The following is a 20,183-nucleotide window of genomic DNA, read 5'->3' as shown; positions in this document are numbered from 1 at the left end:
AGGAGAACATTAGTCTGAGGAAAAGGGAAACACTCTCTTAGCACGGACCCCTTCCTTGGGTGATGCACCCGTATCTTCTCACACATATTCCTCCAGGGGTGGTGTTGGGGGCCCCTGTACCCAAACATTAGACCCAGAGGTACCAACCCAGAAGTATATGGAATTCAGGCCTATGTCTGATTCCATTTTATTAAGGGGTCGATTAATGCCTGGATTCAGATGACCTAACCAGTACATGACACCCAGATCTCATGACTGCCTGGTAAATGATTTGTAAAGGCGGGGGTAATCTAGCATTGTTTATCTGTGTTTGTGGAACTCACAAGAGACACAGTGGGTTTTGCAAGATTACCAGTCTCACACTGCTGAAATTAACTTGCTCTCCAGTAATCCCTTTACAGGATGCTTCTGCCTTAGTCAAATGTATTGATTAACTCGTCTCACACATCTACCCCTTTTGATGTTACTTTAAATATTCTTTTGTTATAATTACACACTAGATAGATGTACACAAGAAGTAATTTAATTGCTGTCTCACACAAATAGAGCTAATTCTTTCACTAACTCCTGACTTTTTAACACTCTTGGGACCAAGAGAGGCACATTTACTTTGGAAATGACAACAGAACAATACTCTGCTAACAAGAGATCCTGTGTTCCCTGACTGACCAAATATCCTGAGCTAATTTTGATAATTAAAAGACAATATCCAGAGGATAACAGGAATGGACACCTTTTGTGATCCAGGAGACTCAAATGGACATCAAAGGATGGAACCACTATAAGAAGGAGTCTCTGGACATGGCAGATTAGCAATCTTTTGCCTACAAGCAAGACTGGCTCATGAGCAATCCAAGGGTTTGCTGCCCAAGGCGCGGGGCTAGAGGCAGGAACTCTTTTCAGGGAGAAGGGACTGTTTGTGACTTCTGCTGCACAGTGAGAAGTCAAGAATCCCCAGCCATGATACTCCCAGGACTCACAGACAACCCACCACCACCACCTGTCCTCATACCAGGTGTTTGCTAACAGAAGATTGAAAATCAGGAGTGTGCACAGCTCTGAGAGCTGTGTAGGATGCATGTACTACTCTCTTAATGATCATGTGAACTGCCTTACTACTCTCCTAAATTCCGATTGGAGGCGCGCTTGACCCAAAAGAAACATGTTCTTCATATTTCTGACAGTGAGATACAGCAAAATTGTACCCCAAGAGATCACTCACTATGTTTTTGTGGGGGTGGCTGCTTTGTATTTGCAGTAATTCACATGAACATACAACAGCAAGTTATTTCCCTGGAAGAGGGGGATCTGATGCATCTCTACACCAGGTCTGATGCATCTCTACACCAGGTGTGATTCGAATACAGAAACAGATCAGGGTTATTTGCTCTCTTAGGAGACTGCTTGGAAGGAACTGCATTCACAGCCTGGCAGAAGTGTTTAATTAATTCATTTTTCACATGGGTATTTTATAAGCAGAAAACAGGTAATCTGCTCTGGAGTATCCACTGCCCACCACCACCAATGCCACTGGAGCTGTTGATGCCACCTCCTCCTCCTCCATTGTACACTGCCCAGAGCCTTTGGATGGTTAGCATGGTGTAGAAATGTGATAAATAATATAAATAATGTACCAGCCAATGAAAGGCAAAGGTCAGGATTCATGATGAGCAATGCATGAGTTTAGCAATGTGCTACTACAGTTCCTAAGTAGCATTGCAAGAACACATATGCACCAAAACACTGGATGTCAGTTTCAAACTCTTTTTAAAAGATATATCTATATAGCTATGGCTATATATCTATATCTATAGATAGATAGATAGATAGATAGATAGATAGATAGATAGATAGATAGATAGATAGATAGATAGATTTGGTATAGTTCACAGGTGAGGACTAAATGCCATTTGAAGTGGGATGGGAGGAGTTCACACATCCTAGTTTTTATTCACATTGGGTTTTATGTGAAGATAAACCCCTGCTAACTTGACAACGAGGCACCTTTTAATGTGGTGATTCTCTTTATTTAGCAGGGGGAGAGTAACTGGCCCTATCCACCTCCAGTGACTGTTGCTGGTGTCTGTCTCATGTTTCTTTTTAGATTGTGAACCCTTTGGGAACAGAGATCCATCTTATTATTTCTGTGTAAACCACCCTGAGCCATTTTTGGAAGGGCAGTATAGAAATCAATCAATCAAACAAACAAACAAACAAATAAATAAGATTTATTAAATACTGTTAGTGTGTTCTTAGTTGTTTAAATCAGCTGCCCCCCGCAATGTGACTGACAGTTGTAAAGCAGCACATCTGCTTTATGTTTATTTCCTTTTATTCTGCTAAGTTTTCAACAAGATATTTCATGGTAAAATGCAAGCCTGTACAGGTTACCACATAATCCATTAAGATAAGTGAATCTGATGAATAGATACTGCCTGCCCATGTATGATCATCATGTTGAAGGCACAAATGTTGTCATAATGGCTGTGTGAGCTCATAACTCCAAGCCCTTTAAGTAAAAATGCAGCAGGTAGCAGAGTTTCATAAACTCAATTACCACCTAGAGGAAAGATTGTGCTGGCTTCACCTGAAAGACATGCTTCTCTGCTAGGCCCCTAGTACCATCAGAACCCTGAGAAAATGTCGCGATGTAAGTGCAGGCCCCCTTCCCTCAGTAGACGCAAAAGAAGGGGTTCTGGAGGCCAGAGGAAAGGGAGAAGGGCAAAGAAAGGGAGAAGAGGTAAGGAGTAATCCTCATGGCTTTCTTAATGAATAAAGGAGTCCTGGACTTCATAACTTGGACAGAAAATACGCATTTGAATTTAGGAAGCTACAGTAGTTTGCCAACATCAAGTTTTATCTGTGCCTTCTTGGCACAGATGCATTTGTTTGCTGACTTCATTCATAAATCATCAGTAGACATTAATGTTTGTGCTTATAGGGGAACAAACCTCTTCCAATATGATGTTCTTTTTGTTTCCATAGTGTCTGTCGCTCACACTGTGTACTACTACAGGAAGGTAAAATAGCCATTGTGAGCTTCCCTTTCCCATCGTGCAACAGTTTTGGGAATGTTAGCCGGCACCAACAAGATGACTTCTGCCACAGCTCCAGCAAAGTCAGATGCACTGACAAGCCAAGATGCTGAAGTCTTCCAGAAAGCAGCAATGTGTCATTAAACCTGAAGTCGCAATGTCCTTTCTGACTGGCCTGTTTACTTTGTCCATTCTTGCTGAATTGGGGAAGATGGAGGAGAGGGCATGAGTTTCAAAAGCTCTTGGCAGTTTTAAAAAGTTATACTATGGTTTCACGAAGACTCCCCCACAGAAACTCTTTTTACCTATTAATATTTTGGTATCCAGTTGTCTTCTGTTTTGTTCACTGGTTGCATAGAATGATAAAGATCAGAAATGGCCTATGCAAACACTATGTCTATTATTCCAAGACTTACGTTCATAATGTTATAGTAGGTTTTTTTATTTAACACATTAAATAAATAATGGAGTCTTGGACTTTATAACATCTGAAGAACATCTGAAAAAATACAAAGTCTAATAATCTAGTTCACAAATACATAATATAAAATGACTGGCTAAAATAAAGCCTTTTTGAAAGTCCCAAAATGTAGTCACGCACTTACTGGTCTTGGAGATCCATGGTTCTTTTATAAGGATAAGCCAGGATAAGCCAAATGTGCTTTGACTCTTAGTCTTCCTCAGCGGCATCCTAACTGTACATTCACAGAACTGTTCATTCATATACACATTCATTGGTGGTTCTGTTTTTTGGCTTAAACCTCCTTCTGTTCTCTTTATGTTTCCATCACTGGTTTCTTGTTTGGTTCATATTAAGTTCAAGTTCCTTTTAATTTTTAATATTTTTGTATCCTTTCCCCTTCTTACCCATCTTTGTTCTCCACAGTCCCTCTGTTCATCAGACATGAATCTTATTAAACCTAAGTGCCCTTGTGCTATATCTGTGATTCCTCATGTCACCCTCCTCCTGTGCTCTCTTGTGATACTTGATGTGTGGAACTCTGTTCCTTTAAATATTTGACTGGCCCCTTTTGCCTCAAGAAATTATTAAAAACCCATATCCTCTCCTCATTTTTTCCTCCTCCTCCAACCTGTACAAAGCTGCTCCTTTCTTTCCAACTCCCCTTTCACTTGTGTCATGTAACTTTTTTTTAGATTGAGAGCCTGAGGGCAGTGACTTGTTTGTTATTTTGTGAGGTGTCTTTATAAATGACATCTCCATTGTTGCAAAGAGCAATGACAATTGCTTTAAGTGATAGCTGATCTGAACCATTTATGTTTAGGCATGACAGATCAATGTGACATTTGAGAGGTGTTCTCTTATCTCTAGTTTACTCCATTGCTAGGTGTAGAAGATTCTAGTTTGATCTTGATAATTTGGAAATATGACTGAATGTGAGACTAGGAGCCCAAACCAACATAGTTTCTGCTGTAAAAGTTAGATTGGCATTCTAAACTGTGGCATTCTAAGCCTGGAATACATGCTTGAGGTTAATAGCAGGCCATTGTGATTTCTTGTGAGGTCATAAAGGTCCCCTATCACAGCTCAGCTGGGATCAGGAGAACAAAAGTGGTCCTTAGAGATTGGAACAAGGCTCATAGCTCAGGGATTGGATAATATGGCAGCCTCTCTTTTTACTATTTCCTTTACTCTGCATGTAGGTGTTGTACCAAAAATATATATAAAACAGTTGAGAAACACTAAATTATATGGCCATGATTCAGATAAGATTGGACATAGAGAGATATTTGCCCAAAGTGATGGGATCCTCCTTCATATCTCAATACATTGGTATTGCCTTACCATCTCCTCTCCATGGGTATAATCAGAACTGTATGTAGTTCTCAAGATGCTAGTGGTGGGCCATGCCAAATTTCCCATGTATGTGTCTTTGGCTATGGCGCCTGGGAGTTCTCAATTAGGTCTTGAAATTGTCAGCTTCTTCACTCAGTGGGCTACATGGTTTGTTGTAATAGTGTTAACAGTGGTTTGCAGTATGATTTCTAAAAAGCCAGATGGATACCAGGATCCAAACAGTTAAGGGTTTAAAAGGTAGTAACTAGCACCTTGAATTGGATCTGGGAACAAATTGGCAGCTAGTGCACCTCTTTCAAAATAGGAGTAATATGCTTCGAGTGAGCAGTTCCAGCAAGAACCCTGGCAGCTGCATTCTGCACCATCTGAAGTTTCTGAATATTCTTCAAGGGCAGCCCCACACAAAGCACACTGCAATAATGCATCGGTCTCATGACCAAGGCATGGGTAACCGTGGCCAGATCTGACTTCTCGAAAGGGACACAGCTGGCGCACTAGCTGAAGCTGTGCAAAGGCCCCCTGGCCGCTGCATTTCCCCGTGCAGCATGCCCCAGCGGGGTGAGTAAGGGCAGCGGCAGTGGGCAGCAAGGAAGTTCATGGGGTGGTATCTGTGGTGGCATAGGCACAGTGTTTGCTACTCTCTGAGACTCCCCTCATGACCGCGCTTCAGGCAGTTGTCTCGTTCTGCCTCATGCAAGGGCCACTCCTGTTTTCAGTGGCCCAAAGATGAGGGAGCTAGATAGATTTCCTGCAGGAGAACATTTTCTAATATTGGTGCCACAACAGAAAAGGTTCTGATTTTCATAGCCACCTTCAGAGGTGATGGTGGATGGACACAGAGCAGTGATTACTTACTGTCCAGCAAGATTCGTAAGTACTTAATGGGTCATACCTTGGTTTACTGTATAAAGACTTAGTGAATGAACAGCTGTCATATTCTGAAGCTTGTTGGGTTGGTATGCTCTGGTTGTCTTAGTTAAAGGAATGGTGTTCATGTTCCTGTTTTTCTTCTCTGTCCCTATAAAGTAAAGTTGTGCTGTCAAGTCAGTGTCGACTCCTGGCGACCACAGAGCCCTGTGGCATTATTTTGGTAGAATACCGGAGGGGTTTACCATTGCCGCCTCCTGCACAGAATGAGATGATGCCTTTCAGCATCTTCCTATATTGCTGCTGCCCAATATAGGTGTTTTCCATAGTCTGGGAAACATACCAGTGGGGATTCGAACCAGCAACCTCTTGCTCCCTAGGCAAGTTACTTTCCCACTGCACCATTAGGTGGCTATGCGCCTCTTTATATTCTGAATAGCTGTGTGACATAGAAGAGACTTGTAGAATGGAATATCACTGATGTTACCTAACCTGTTTCTACACTCCCAGAAAGGCCTTTTCTTTTGACTTAATGACAGAATTTCTAGTTGATGAATAAAGAAAGCCCAGATTCTGCATAGGACTGAATAATTCTAGGTATGAATCATGAACCTACTTTTAAGCAGGTAAGTTAAAATGTTCTCTGTTACAAATCTTGCCTGATGTTACCACTGACATTTCATGTACCATGAACTAAAATATAACACAACTTATGGTATTATAGACTCACATGTCTATATGGTAACACTCACATAACACTCACATGTTATAGTATTATAGACTCACATGTCTATATTTTTTCCTGCTTAAAAAGTCTGATCTCTGTATTTTAATTAAACTGGATTGAAAAAAGAAGTATGTCAAATAGATCATATCACATAAATAACCTTATTTATGATCAAGAACTTCTGAAGAAATCTTACACAATAGGGGACAGGTAGTTAACAGCCTATTAGGGCCAAAATAGCAGGCTTTTGTCTGAAAATCACCACTTAGCTTACAAATTCAAATAACAGGAAGAAAGGATCATATTAGTAGGCTTTAACAGGTGAAAAGAGATAATTGTGGCAAGTAGTAATAATAAGTTTACTGTTGTAACCACTGGTCATAACATGTCAAAAAAGAAAGGGGGGGGATGTTAAAACAAAACCCAGCATACAGTAAAATTCAGCAAATCATGATACAGAATTAGTTAACAACGCATAACAGATGTAAATTTATTTCCAAATTTAAAGGAAAGCAAGGCAAATGTGGCAACTTGGTAGTTAACATATGGGATTACACCTGCAAGAAGGTAAATCAGAAATTCCACATCTGAGCCTTTGAATGTATCTATGATCTGTCTCAATGTTCCCCCCCCAATCACACCATAGAAGGGACAGTAAAAGACACAGTGTATAATATCCTTAATTGTAGGTCTGGTGGGGAAACGAAGCAGCAGTCTTCAAACTTTCCATCATTCCATAACAAAACTGGGTTGTCCAGAATCAGGCCACAGGCCTTTGTATCTTAGTGGTTGGTGGGGTGGGCCAACCCCTTAGTCTGAAACAAGAAGCCCAGTTTACAGCAGGTAGAAGTTCTAGTCCCCAAAACAGGAGCAGCTAAAGATGATAAGGGACAGATGCAGGTAACATCATCCGAAGCAGGCAAGAGCCTAAGTTCCAAAAACAGTGGGGAGAAGGAAACAGGCATTTAGCCAGGCAGCAGGCTCTCGCAGTAAGCTAAGACAAGTTGCTTAGAGTGAAAGCTCCATCCTCAGAGCTCACGGGCCTTTACAAGGCTTTGTGTAGCTGAGAGATCAGTCAAGTGGCAGAGCTTGAATTGCAACTTAGGTGTGACACTCTTAAGAAACATGGCTCAGTAGGCAAGGCGCGTGAGAGAAACATGGCTGCAGTGGTATCAGAGTAAGGCCCTGGAACCTGGCTGCAGGAGGCCCTGGTTTGACTATCCACAAGCACACTACACAGAATTAACTTTAAAGATTCACTTAAAGTTCTCTTAATGTCTCAAAGCCAACATGCCTTGATTTTCACAATTTTTTCACATAGTCGTGGATTTTGTCTTGTGCTCAACTGCCAAGAACTATGTGCAAGTGTGCATTTATGTGCAAACATGCATTTTGGTGAGCAAAATTTGTAATTCTCCTTTTTCCAAAGGCCTGATCCTACCAAAAGTGGCAACTAGCTCCATCATGTTAAATTCAGTGGCACCCTTCTCCTCCTCCATATTAATTTACTTTCACTTTTTCATATCTCATCCCCTGCCCAATTCCTCCATCCCGGGTTATTGGAAGTGGGTTTCCCCCCAGTTTTAAAATGATGGATTATTTCTATGCATGCATGGAGGCTGCAGTCCTAACTCATGGAGATCAATAGTTAGAACTGTATTGTTCATGTATGGCTGTACATCTTAAGGTTTCTGTTGTATGCAATGAGTATTTACTTTCCACACATTCTCCATATGTAATCTGACAGTAATTATTTTAAATATCATGTATCTTGATTGTTGCAATGCAATAAAACAATTAGTCAAGATTAGAAGATACATATCGATAACATGACAACTAGTGGGAAAAGTGAATTTTAACTTAAGTTTTTATCTAAAACTCAGTGAAATACTGCAAGCTTGCTAAGTTGCTGAGAAGACCTCCAGAAGACCCAAGATCTGCAAAGACTGGACAGGAGGAGGTGCTTCTGCTGTGCCAGCAATCTTTGTTGCTCACTAGGGGTCTCAGGATATTAAAAAAAACAACACCAAAACCACAGACCAAACAAACCTCAAAACACACACAATCAGCCAAGAGCAAGACTGTCAAGTCTGGGGGAGGGGGAGAGGAACCAACAAAAAATGGTGGGGGGTGGGGTGGGGGGTAACAGAAGATTTTGCATTTTTCTGTTGCTCCCCAGTGCAAAGGCTTTGCTATTGCTAAGAAGCTATCCTGGGGGAAAGACTTGCGAGCCTCCTGCCCCCCACTTTCCTGCTCTCATAAGAACAGCCCTGCTGGATCAGGCCCAAGGCCCATCTAGTCCAGCATCCTGTTTCACACAGTGGCCCACCAGATCAGATGCCCATGAGAAGCCCACAGGCAAGAGCTGAGGACATGCCCTCTCTCTTCCTGTTGCTCCCTCGCAACTGGTATTTAGAGGCATCTTGCCTGAGGCTAGAGGTGGCCTCTGGCCACCAGACTATTATTAGCACTGTCCTCTGTGAATTTGTCTAAGTGAGCCCCTTTTTAAAGCCATCCAAGCTTTAAAAGGGATGTGCCATGCAGAGGCACTCTTATCCCTGGACTGAAACCCAGGGCCTCCACACCACCTGGAAGCCTCCAGATCCTCCTTAGTCTGTCCTGGGTGGTGCTGGCCTGCCACAGAAGCTAAGCAAGACTTCTGTTTTAGAGGCTGAGGGGGAATGGGGAAAGAAATATGTGGGGTGGGAATATGTTAAGTTGCATGTTGAAATGTTTCTGCTAATGCATAGTTGCATCAATATACCTGTTTTATATTCTTACAGTCTTGTGAGTTCAGTTGTGGTTTGTGCCCTCAAGAACCCACGTATTTAAAATACTGTGTGTGTCATGGTGTGTATGTGTGGGGGGACTTCAAAGGCCTTTAAGCCCAGGCTCCAAAATTACTTAGATGCATCTCTGGTGTCACGGAATGTGGCCATCACCACATCCCGTGGGGCAACGAATTCCATAGATTAATTATGCGCTGTGTGAAACTACCGCTCTCCTCCACGACAGTATGCTGATGTGCAGCCCATCAGTAAACTGCTTCCACCACCCAGTAGCAGGGGAGCAATAATGGACCGGGAACAGCAGGCAACTAGGCCCGAAGCCATTGACAATCAGGATTCCTACCACTTGGCTCAGTCGCTGGAGCCCTGGCAGGAGAAACCCCAGGCAGCCCTGTGCTGTTGCTGTGGCGGCGGGAGAATTTGCAAGAGCCCAGGAAAGTTTGCTTCCAACTTCCCTCCTTGCCCGAGCAGAGAGGCTCCATTCCCTCATGTTTCTTTCGCGAATTTGGAAGCACCAGATCCAGGTCAGACTCCCGGAGAGGAGCCTTTAAGTGCAGATGAGAATTCCACCTCCTGTCCCTTCCTCATTGCAAATCCAGTGTGGATGGCAGTGAGCCTCCAGGAGTTGGAGCTTGCTTCTGCAAACCTCCCCGCCCTGCGCCAGCCACCCCCACGCTTTCCCCCTCCCACTGGGCCCCTGCCTGCCTTCTTCCTTCCTTTCTAGGAGAAAAAAACATGCTTTGCTGGAAGATGGCTCTGTGGCAAGCTCTCCTGCTGCTCCGGGCTCGATTATGATTTCAAGGAAGGGGATAAGGCAGAGCGGACAAGGTTATGAGGAACCTTGCAAAGCCAATAAGTGCCTGCCTCTAAGTCTGGCTCTTAGTTGGGCTAGCCCAGCGCCATCCCCCATGCTGGGGACTTGCCTGGTGGGAGTATTGCCCAAGGGGGAGAATGAGAAGCTAGCGAGGTTCACCTGATTCCTTCTTCTCCTTGAGGGACTTGCATGGCCAAGGGGAAGTGTGGGAAGCCAGGACCACCACATAGTCTGTGGGTTTCGTTCTATTTATTGACATAACATTTGTTAAAAACACCCTTGCGTTTGATTCCTGATATACAAAAAATAAAAAATGGAATCCTCTTTAATTCACAGCATCTTCTGGATGTCCTTTTAGTCAAAAGAGCCAGGAATATGATAGATTCTTATGCATAGTTTTCATGCTTTCCCCCCGTAAGTATTCCCCATGCAACCCTAAGATAAGGCTCAAACTTGCAAAAGTGAGTTCTAATCATTTTTTAAATATTTTAAATAAATACAAATAAATAAATAATCTTTGGAAATATTCCAAATAAATAAATAAATAAATAAATAAATAAACAATCAATCAATCAATCAATCAATCAATCTTTGGGAACATTCCAAATAAATAAATAAATAAATAAATAAATAAATAAATAAATAAATAAATAAATAAATGAATGATCTTTGGTTATATCAAAAACAAGAAGTTGGACTGGGATAAATCCAAGTAGATTTATCTTACGGTTCCATTGCTGTGAGCTTTTCTTTCAAGTAAGGAGTCAAATTTCACATTAATGCTAACATCACACAAGCCACATACAGAGAATCTTTGTCTTCAGCTCTTCAGTATCCTATCTAAGAGACTCCAACTAAGGGCCAACCAGAGTAGAAGTGACATGGAAGTTCTGGGAATGGAACAACCAACATTTTTCTTGCTCAAAAAGTAGCCATAGAGTTCTGACTAGTTCATCTTGAGCCAGAGACCTGATCTCAATCATCCTCCCAAGCTTTTATTAGCTACTCAGGGGCAAACATACTGGCACAACGTGGGTGTGCCTGTCCAAATCTGGGGGAGGAAGAGAAGGATACTTTTGCCAATTAACATATATCTGGGGCTCCGGTAGTGGCACTTCCATGTAATGTCTAATTTGGTGCTGAGCTGCCTTTTTTCCTTCCCTGTAAGTAACTTTGAGTTGCAGTAGCTTCTTTGTGGCTAGAATATTGGTTGGAAGGTTGTGTGTCCTGTCCCATCTTGTAGACAAGAGTCCACAAGGTCTGAAAGGAGGCGACATACGGAAAACCAGTTTGCAGCACAATGGACAGTTCCATGGGAGCAACAGAGGGAGAGGGGGCATTCATCTCCTGGTTGTGTGTGGCTTCCCAGGGAACCTGGTGGGCCACTGTGTGAAACAGGATGCTGGACTAGATAGGTCTGATACAGAAAAGCTGTTTGTCTTATGGGACAAGCTGATCAGATAGCAGAGAGGTAGACTGAACTTTTAAATATATCTCTGGGCTCTACCTCCATGCCTTGAGAGTGGAAGGCTTGAAGGAAAGCCTTTTAGTCTGGAGTCTGGTTGTCGCCACCATCTTCCTCCTCTCTTTATGATGCTGCCTAGCCTGTTGCCCTGTTGCCAGCGCTGGTGTGCAGATATTGAGAAGTGTAGTGGGAGGGCTCTTCAGGGGGCTTGGGTTCTGGGGGTGTTTCAGGGGACCTGGGCTCCAAGGGTGCTTTGGCAGATGGTATTTTTCAGGCTCCAGTTTTGTGTCAAGGCCTGGGATTTGGTCTACCTCCTCAGGATAAGATTCTGAGTCACTCCTCAGGAAGTGAGTCATGGAGGACTGGTCATCTGTGTCACCTGTGGGAAGTTGGTCATGGAAGTAGAATAGAAGATAATATTATTATTTATATACTGCTTTTCAATAGAAAAGTTCTCAAAGTAGTTAACAAAGAAAACAAGAAGTTCTGGTAAGAATGAATCTGCCTACTTTCATTATCTCTACAACTGGACTAAATTTGGTCTGAATAGGTTAGACAGTTCATAAGTTAGCCCACTTGCACCTCAACCGTTCGCACTTCTGCCATCTTGAATTGGGGTAGAATCATCACAAACTACACTGTTGAGGTGTCCCTTTGTGTCACTCAGTACAACTTTGTCAAATTTGGTCCAGATTGGTTAGGTGGTCCACAGTTAGCCCATTTGCACTTCAAATGAGCCCCACTGCCTGTTAAGATCAGTGTTTATTTCCCTTCCTCTCCCTCCAGCGCAGGAAAGGAAGGGAAATAAATGTCAGCCAGCAAGTGCTGGCTGGAAATGAGATCAGGAGGAATGGGGCACACCCTCTGGTGATCGGGCCATGCCCCTTTTGTGTATGACATCACGCACAACAGGGTCTCCGGTGGACCTTTTCATTGGCGGCCCAGGTTCTTTGAACCCTGTCACTCAATGGTGGCTCCACCCCTTGTCCAAAGCATGTTTACTGGGTGTCCACTAGCTAAGACTGGGTGTCCATTTGGACACACAACTATTAGTTTTAAAATGCCCTGGGATGTATTATTTACATAGTTAAATAATAGTTCTAAAGTCAGTTGTTTAAGGTGAATCACAATCATTCCCCTTCATCTTATTATTAAACTGAAATGCCACAGATTACTTTAGTGTTTAGCTCAGTCTCTTTTCAGATAAAAAATACTTAGTGTGTGAGCACCCTCTAGTGGCTCTGAAACCTTTCTCATATGCATTTTGCTCTTTAAAAATGAGTTGGCACCAGGGCAGGAGTGTGCATGAACCAAAAAACGCAGTTTGGTTCAAATTAGAATCCATCCGAACTGAATCACATTGCTCCGAACCGGTTTGGCTGAATGGAGCAGCTGGTCCAGTCTGTTTGATTGAACCGGTTCAGTGCTTTGAGTGAACAATATATTTATAATGGGGAATCTGGTGAAGAGTCCTCTTTACAAGTACAGAGATTGGGGGACCCTTCCAAAGGTAAGGGGTGGCTGCGCGGGGGTGGTACAAGAGGTAAAAAGCTCGTTACGCAACTGGTGTGGCTGCCAGCACCACCACTTGTCATCACTCACCCTCCTGGCCCCCTTGGAGCTAGCTTGGTGGCAGCTCAGTTCTGGCCTCCACACATACTCCCTTCTCCTTTACCAAGCCGCCGGCTTTTTACTTCTCTTGCCACCTCCACCCAGCCGACCCTTATCGTTGCAGAACTGGTTTGTCCGAAGCACTCCCAGTTCGGTCCGCAATTGAACCTATGAACCAGCCCGGTTCGAGGTGAACCATTTCCACAACGAACCATTCTTGCACACCCCTACACCAGGAGAGTGTTTTCAAATTTCCCCTGTCTTTCTTCCTTTGAAATGTTTTCTCATTTCAGTATTCGTTATATTCGAATTAGCTTTGATATAGTGAGAGGTCTATTGGTGCTTACTAGTTGTGGTAACTAGAAGCACAACCGTTATACAGGTGAAACTTGGAAAATTAGAATATCGTGCAAAAGTCCATTAATTTCAGTAATGCAAATTAAAAGGTGAAACTGATATATGAGACAGACGCATTACATGCAAAGCGAGATAAGTCAAGCCTTAATTTGTTATAATTGTGATGATCATGGCGTACAGCTCATGAAAACCCCAAATACCCCAAAAGTATAAGCATGCATATGTATTCAGTACTTGGTTTGGGCCCCTTTTGCAGCAATTACTGCCTCAATGCGGTGTGGCATGGATGCTGTCAGCCTGTGGCACTGATGAGGTGTTATGGAAGACCAGGATGCTTCATTAGTGGCCTTCAGCAATTCTGCATTGTTTGGTCTCATGTCTCTCATCCTTCTCTTGGCAATGCCCCATAGATTCTCTATGGGGTCAGGTCAGGCGAGTTTGCTGGCCAATCAAGCACAGTACACTGTATACTTTTCAGAGGTCTGATATTGTTCTATTCTACAATCCTTGTCTTCTTGGTTCCATGTAATATTCTAATTTTCTGGGATTGTGGATTTGGGGTTTTCATGAGCTGTATGCCATGATCATCACAATTATAACAAATTAAGGCTTGACTTATCTCGCTTTGCATGTAATGCGTCTGTCTCATATATCAGTTTCACCTTTTAATTTGCATTACTGAAATTAATGGACTTTTGCACGATATTCTAATTTTCCAAGTTTCGCCTGTATTAAGGGCTGGTTCATATGTGTTCACACAATGACTGAAGTATTGAGGGATGACCTAAATGTATGAATTAGTCATCCCAAAATAATTGCCCTACATGGAATTTGTCTGTCACCCAAAGCCTTACTTTCAGTGGTGGTAGGGCTAATGTTAAGCGGCAACACTGTGGGGCAGCAGCCAAGGACCTTCAAAGTGCCCCACTGCTGATCCCTGAGACCACCTTGGTGCCCACAGCCTCTGTGGGGAGCTGACAGAGTGATTTTCTTGGAGCCCACTCAGGTGATGGTCAGGTGTTGAAGGTAGCTTTCTGAGGCCTACCTGAATCCTGGAGCTGGTTGCGGTGATAGTTTATGTTAGGTATCAAATGATAAATATGCATCCCAAGAGATGGATATTATAATGTCTTTTTTTCTTTTCCTTTAAAACCAAAGTCATATGTTTTGTTAAACCCTTCATAAACGGATGGTTGAATAAGTAAGTGGACACCAAGTGTCCTCTTAAAAGTCAGAAATCAGCTGCAAGGGGCAATCTAGCTTGGGATAGTGGTGTGTGGAGAGGAGTTAATACTTGCCCCACACATAGTTTTCCCACTCCCCAAACATAACTTGTTTGCTCCCAAAATGGATATCTGCAGCACATCTGCAGCAAACGGCTGGGATGGGGAGAAGCAGGAAGACTTTTATAAAGTGTTTTCCTACAATAAATAAAGAGTATGGCCAAAACAAATGTTCAGCAATTGACTCATGTCTGGAAACCCAGGTCTCTATCAAACATCTAAAAAGTGACAGGAGGAGAAATAATGTGTGAATTGGATCTACCTGATCCAGTTATCAGAATGCTTCTATCCTGCATGAATTCGTGGCAGTTGGTGGACCTCTTCCGTGAGCCTGCTGCTTGAACAAAATGAAAACCAGTTCTGTAGTGATTATTACTACTTTCTTAGCATACTGGCTCTAGAATATTAATGAATAATGTACTGATTCTTCTTCTTCTTCAGCTTGCACCTGAAATCAAAGCTGTGATACTCTGGATTATGGATATTCCCTTTGTGCTGTCAGCCAACCTTCACAGCAGAGACCTTATGGCAAAACACCCTTACATAAGCATTGGTATGTATTTTACATAAACCCATTCCTATGAAACACCAAGTCTGCTAACAAGTTACAGGAGGATAGCTGGTCAAGCATGACTTGTCCCCTTAGCTAAGCAGGGTCTGCCCTGGTTGCATATGAATGGGAGACTTGATGTGTGAGCACTGCAAGATATTCCCCTTAGGGGATGGAGCCACTCTGAGAAGAGCATCTAGGTTCCCTCCCTGGCATCTCCAAGATAGGAGTGAAAGAGACTCCTGCCTGCAACCTTGGAGAAGCTGCTGCCAGTCTGTGTAGACAATACTAAGCTAGATGGACCAGTGGTCTGACTCAGTATATGGTAGCTTCCTATGCTTGACAGGGAGGTACTGCCAATTCTGGCTCTCTGATGAGTATCTCTGAATGATACATATGCTTTGTTTTGTTCACACATACAATTTTTAAGGGAGATATACACATACACATACACATACACATAGTCAACTGCTGTACTCTGTGATTGCTTTGATGTCACATCCATCTGTGATGACTTTGATGTCAGTATGATTTGGGAATCTATGCCTTTGTGCTTCAGTTAAAAGTTCTTGAACATAATAAATAATTTGTGGAAAGAATTGAAATGCAGTTTCGTTTCTTTTTTTGTTGGCATCAGGTAGCTGGTCTCAGGCTATATTATATTACTTCATATTGGCATAGAGATCTTTCAAAATAACACTTTCTTGTTCTAAATCAAATGCATATGGCTTTTTAAAAATATGAAACATTTTTCTGTATATTAATCAAGCGATGGAAGCACTCTGGATAAAAGATAGTAGACACAGCCTTATTACTTCTAAGTTGTTCTCTCTGCTCTTTCACACATCTGGTTTTGTTTCTCTAGGTAGTGAATGATGGCAATAGCAGCTTCATAGCTGGAACCACCAATGGTGATGCTTGGTATAGCAGTCCAGGAGGTTTGCATCATAAATGCAATGTATAATAATGTTGTAGTGATTCACTTGTTTTATAGAATGACAGTTGCTGGTTACCGCTGCTAGCGATACTAGTGGTAGTCCATGTTAACAACACACTAAGTACATACTGTACAGCACAGCACATAGAAGTGAAACACTCCCTGCAAAAAGGTCTTCAGTTGCACATGAAGAAATAGTTCTTTTTAGCAATGGCCAGCGAAGTGATTCATGGAGAACTGCTGGCTTCTGATGTGGGGTGATTAAAAGGCAAGGAGACTCTTACGGCGGTGGCATCTCAATCAGCACAGTGCTAGGACGATTGCTAGTTAAGCTAATCTTTCCCTCCACTGCCATTACTGCTAAAAGTGGGTTTTCCTCTCCTGTTTACTGTCTTGCAGTAACAGCCAGTGGTTCTCATTAGAGAACCGCCAACTTATCAGCTGCTGCTGGCATCCTTGTGACCAAACGTTGCAACCTCTAGAGCAGCTTCTAAATGTTGCCTTCCACTTACATGAGTGTAATTTGGCAAAATGTATGACTCTTCCAACTCCACATCTTCACAGGAGAAACACATGTGTCTTCTGAAAACCTATCTTACTTGAATGCATTACAGGTCGTGGGAAGTATAATCTCTATTTCAGTCTGCCTTAAATATTTCTTAAATATATTGTAGTTGCTTGGAGGACTATTGTAACCTAATATGTTGGATGCCAGTCAGCTAAGAAATTTAAGAGAATTCCTGTCATTAAAAAAAGGCTAATATGCAAGCAAGACTAAGATGAAGGCTGCACAGTGGGGCAGGGGGAAGAGAATGCAGTGATTGACTTAAATGTAAAATGGGAAGGACTTTATGATCCACAATATAGAATATCCAGATACAAAGGAATCCATATCTCCTATACCTTGAAATATATACAACAGGGGTGTCAAACTGTGGCCCCTTCTACATATGTTGGCATACAACTCCCATCAACCTTGGTGACTGGCAGTTTTGACAGGCATGATGGGAGTAAACAGTCCAACAACAGCTGGAAGGCCACATTTAGAGAAAGACTGATAGTGAAGAAGAAATGTCAACCGGTATCAGTTTCTCTCACCATTTTTTATGTCAAACTGGTCCTGCCAAACATCCCTCTTATATTGAAACAGGGCACTAGCCACCACTGATATTTGATTGTAATAATTTTTATCCCATCTTTCCATGTTGAAACAAGCAAGAGGCATCTTACAATGAATATCACTAAAAATAAAACCTTATTTGTATCCCATTGCACTGCCTGTGGGTGAACACTAATTTATAGCCATTCTTCACCCATACAATGGCTTATACCTCAGAGTGTTTTCTCAGGTCTTTGAACTCTCCTCCCAGTGCTGGATTAAGAAGTCCTAATCTGATTCTCCGCACAGCACAAAAATAGCACCTGCAAGAATGCCTTGTCCTGCAACTAGACTGGGTTCCAAGTGTCGATGGCTACAGTTCTGCATATTGACCGCTTAAATCCCATTGAAGTCGATTGACAGCCTAGTAGTGTGCAGAGCTGCAGTCTTTGCTTTTATGTGAATTCTAGCCTTTTACAGTTTTTATTCACTTTGATTCATTTCAAGCTGTTGGGCACCTAACTGACTCAAGACAGAAGTACTGTTGGTAGCTGGTTCCTCTGCCTGGGTGAATGGTGCTCAGCCTGTTCTCGATGGGGTTGCATTTCCCCTGAAGGACCAGGTTTGCAGTTCGGGGGTGCTCATTGATCTAGCACCGTCACTAGAGGCTTAAGTGGCCTCTGTGGCTTGGCGTGCTTTTATCAGCTTCGGCTGATACACCAACTGCAACCTTACCTGGATAGAGATAGCTTGGCCACAGTTACTCCATGCGCCATGGCAACCTCTCAGATTACTGCAATGGGGTTGCCTTTTAAATCAACCCAGAAAGTGCAGCTGGTACAAAATAGGGCTGCAAGATTGTTTCAAACATATTACGCCAGTGCTTCACCAGCTGCACTGGCTCCCAGGCTGCTTCTGGGCCCAATTCAAAGTGCTGGTTATGGGGCAGCTAAAAATAATTATTATTAATAAATGGAAATTAGGGCACTGCAAAAAATGGAAGGTTTGTCCTGTGCCTAGCATATAAAAAGGTGAGTAAAATGATTGTAATCGATGTTGTGGCACACAATTTAATTAGCAGGGCTTGGTAGAGTAGGATTTTTTTAAACTTAGGATACCTACGTGCATTTATAAGTCCCTCTTCTGCCTCCTGTAACATGGAAGTCCTACTGACAATGAATCACTGCAACATACTCACCTTGCAAGTCCATTTGCCACCCTGCTGCCACCTCACAAAGTCTCCTGGCATGCTGCCAACACCTTGCATGGCCTCACAAGTCTATCTGCCACCCTCTCAAGACCCTTTGCCACCTTGCTGCTGCCTTGCAAGTCATAGAAGGCAGCTGCCTTAGATGGTCTGACTCTGTATATCTCAGCATTGTGTCTCCCAGCCCTATCTGGAGATGTCAAGGACTGAACCTGGGACCTTCTGCATGCAAGCAGATACTCCAGCACCAAGCTACAGTCCAACTCCTAAGAGGAATATCGTAAAACTGAAAGTGCAGAAAGGAAACACCATCATCCCATTTCTCCCCATGAGCAACTGGGAATCTGGAGTACATTGCTTTTGAACATGGAAGTAGTCCACACACTAGTCCAGGTGACGTGATAACCTTAACAGAGCAATACATGAGTAAAATCTAAGGTTAGGTGATCTTAGCCAAACATTAACTCAGTTTGCTTCACAACCATTATGTTCACGAAGGGAAGAAGGGGCGGGGGGAATACACCTCTTGCCTAACTCCAAAATAATATAAAGCATGAGTACACATACACCAGCAGCCTAATTTAAAAAAACACAAACCTAGTCTTGGCAAGATGGGTGAATGAGAGTGAGTGAGTGAGTGAGTGAGAGAGAGAGAGAGAGAACTGAAAATCATGAGCGACAAATATATATTTAGAACCATTAGACTTTACTTCTGGAGAAGCTAACACTTGCAAAAAATGTATTAATTTTCATATTAAACAAAAAAATTAACATCTCATGTTCTACACTTTTCTGCAGCCTCAAAGAATTTTGTACTTTAAGTTACAGTACAGCAAGGCACATACAAAGTCTCTTCCTTCAAAACACAGATGTATTCCCTGAAATAATTTTAAAATCCTCAAAGCAATTAGAAATACTACAAACTTTGTTGTTGTTTTTTTACTTAAAAACCTTGTTCCTACAAGACCATGCACATTAGAAACGTGATTTAATAAGCACATTAAAGTGATTCTTTAACATATGTAACTAATGCAAATACTGCATTTGAATCGTTCTTATCCTGGATTACATGTTAACAGGTTGTATTTTATTTTATGGTTACACTATATCCATAGTGCCTTTGAGGATTTATAGATTCACTAGTATTTTTTAGCCCGTTAATAACGGGCGCTAGCCTTTTCCTCCTCTCTTTATGGGGGCCGAGCGGAGGCCATTAAAATCTTAAATAGAAAATGCTGCCCCCGCCGTTGCTGCCGAACTCCCACCCTCCCTCCCAACTTCCGACACCACCTTACCCAGGCCCATGTCAGTTGGGGGGGAAGTCCTTAATTGAAGAGGGAGAGAGGAGCGCGCAAGCAGTGCTTCTCTCTCTGCAGAGCCTCTTCCTGAACTGGCGCTTTGGGTGGAAAGGACGTCTCTTGCGTCCTTTCCGCCCAAAGCGCCAGTTCGGGCAGAGCCTTTGCTCAGAGAGGAGCACTGCTTGCGCGCTCCTCTCTCCCTCTTCAATTAAGGACTTTTCCCCCCCAACTGACATGGGCCTGGGTAAGGTGGTGTCGGAAGTTGGGAGGGAGGGTGGGAGTTCGGCAGCAACGGTGGGGGCAGCATTTTCTTTTTAAGATTTTAATG

The 20,183-nt window shown here is 42.7% G+C and overlaps 2 long non-coding RNA genes across 2 annotated transcripts; both read left to right on the top strand.

Annotated features, from left to right (window-relative positions):
- The first annotated feature begins 2,501 nt into the window (after positions 1–2,501).
- LOC128327090 (uncharacterized) lies at positions 2,502–3,197 on the top strand. The gene is made up of 2 exons (XR_008308465.1): positions 2,502–2,740; positions 2,986–3,197. It is a non-coding gene; the product is annotated as an uncharacterized LOC128327090 (long non-coding RNA).
- A 1,410-nt stretch (positions 3,198–4,607) lies between these two features.
- Positions 4,608–15,313, top strand: LOC128327091 (uncharacterized). The gene is made up of 3 exons (XR_008308466.1): positions 4,608–4,693; positions 6,229–6,344; positions 15,206–15,313. It is a non-coding gene; the product is annotated as an uncharacterized LOC128327091 (long non-coding RNA).
- The last annotated feature ends 4,870 nt before the right edge of the window (positions 15,314–20,183 follow it).

The sequence above is a fragment of the Hemicordylus capensis genome, chromosome 5 (genome assembly GCF_027244095.1).
Source record: "Hemicordylus capensis ecotype Gifberg chromosome 5, rHemCap1.1.pri, whole genome shotgun sequence".
Lineage (NCBI taxonomy): Eukaryota > Metazoa > Chordata > Lepidosauria > Squamata > Cordylidae > Hemicordylus > Hemicordylus capensis.
Note: the sequence above shows the minus strand (reverse complement) of the source record. Positions and strands in the feature narration are given on the sequence as shown.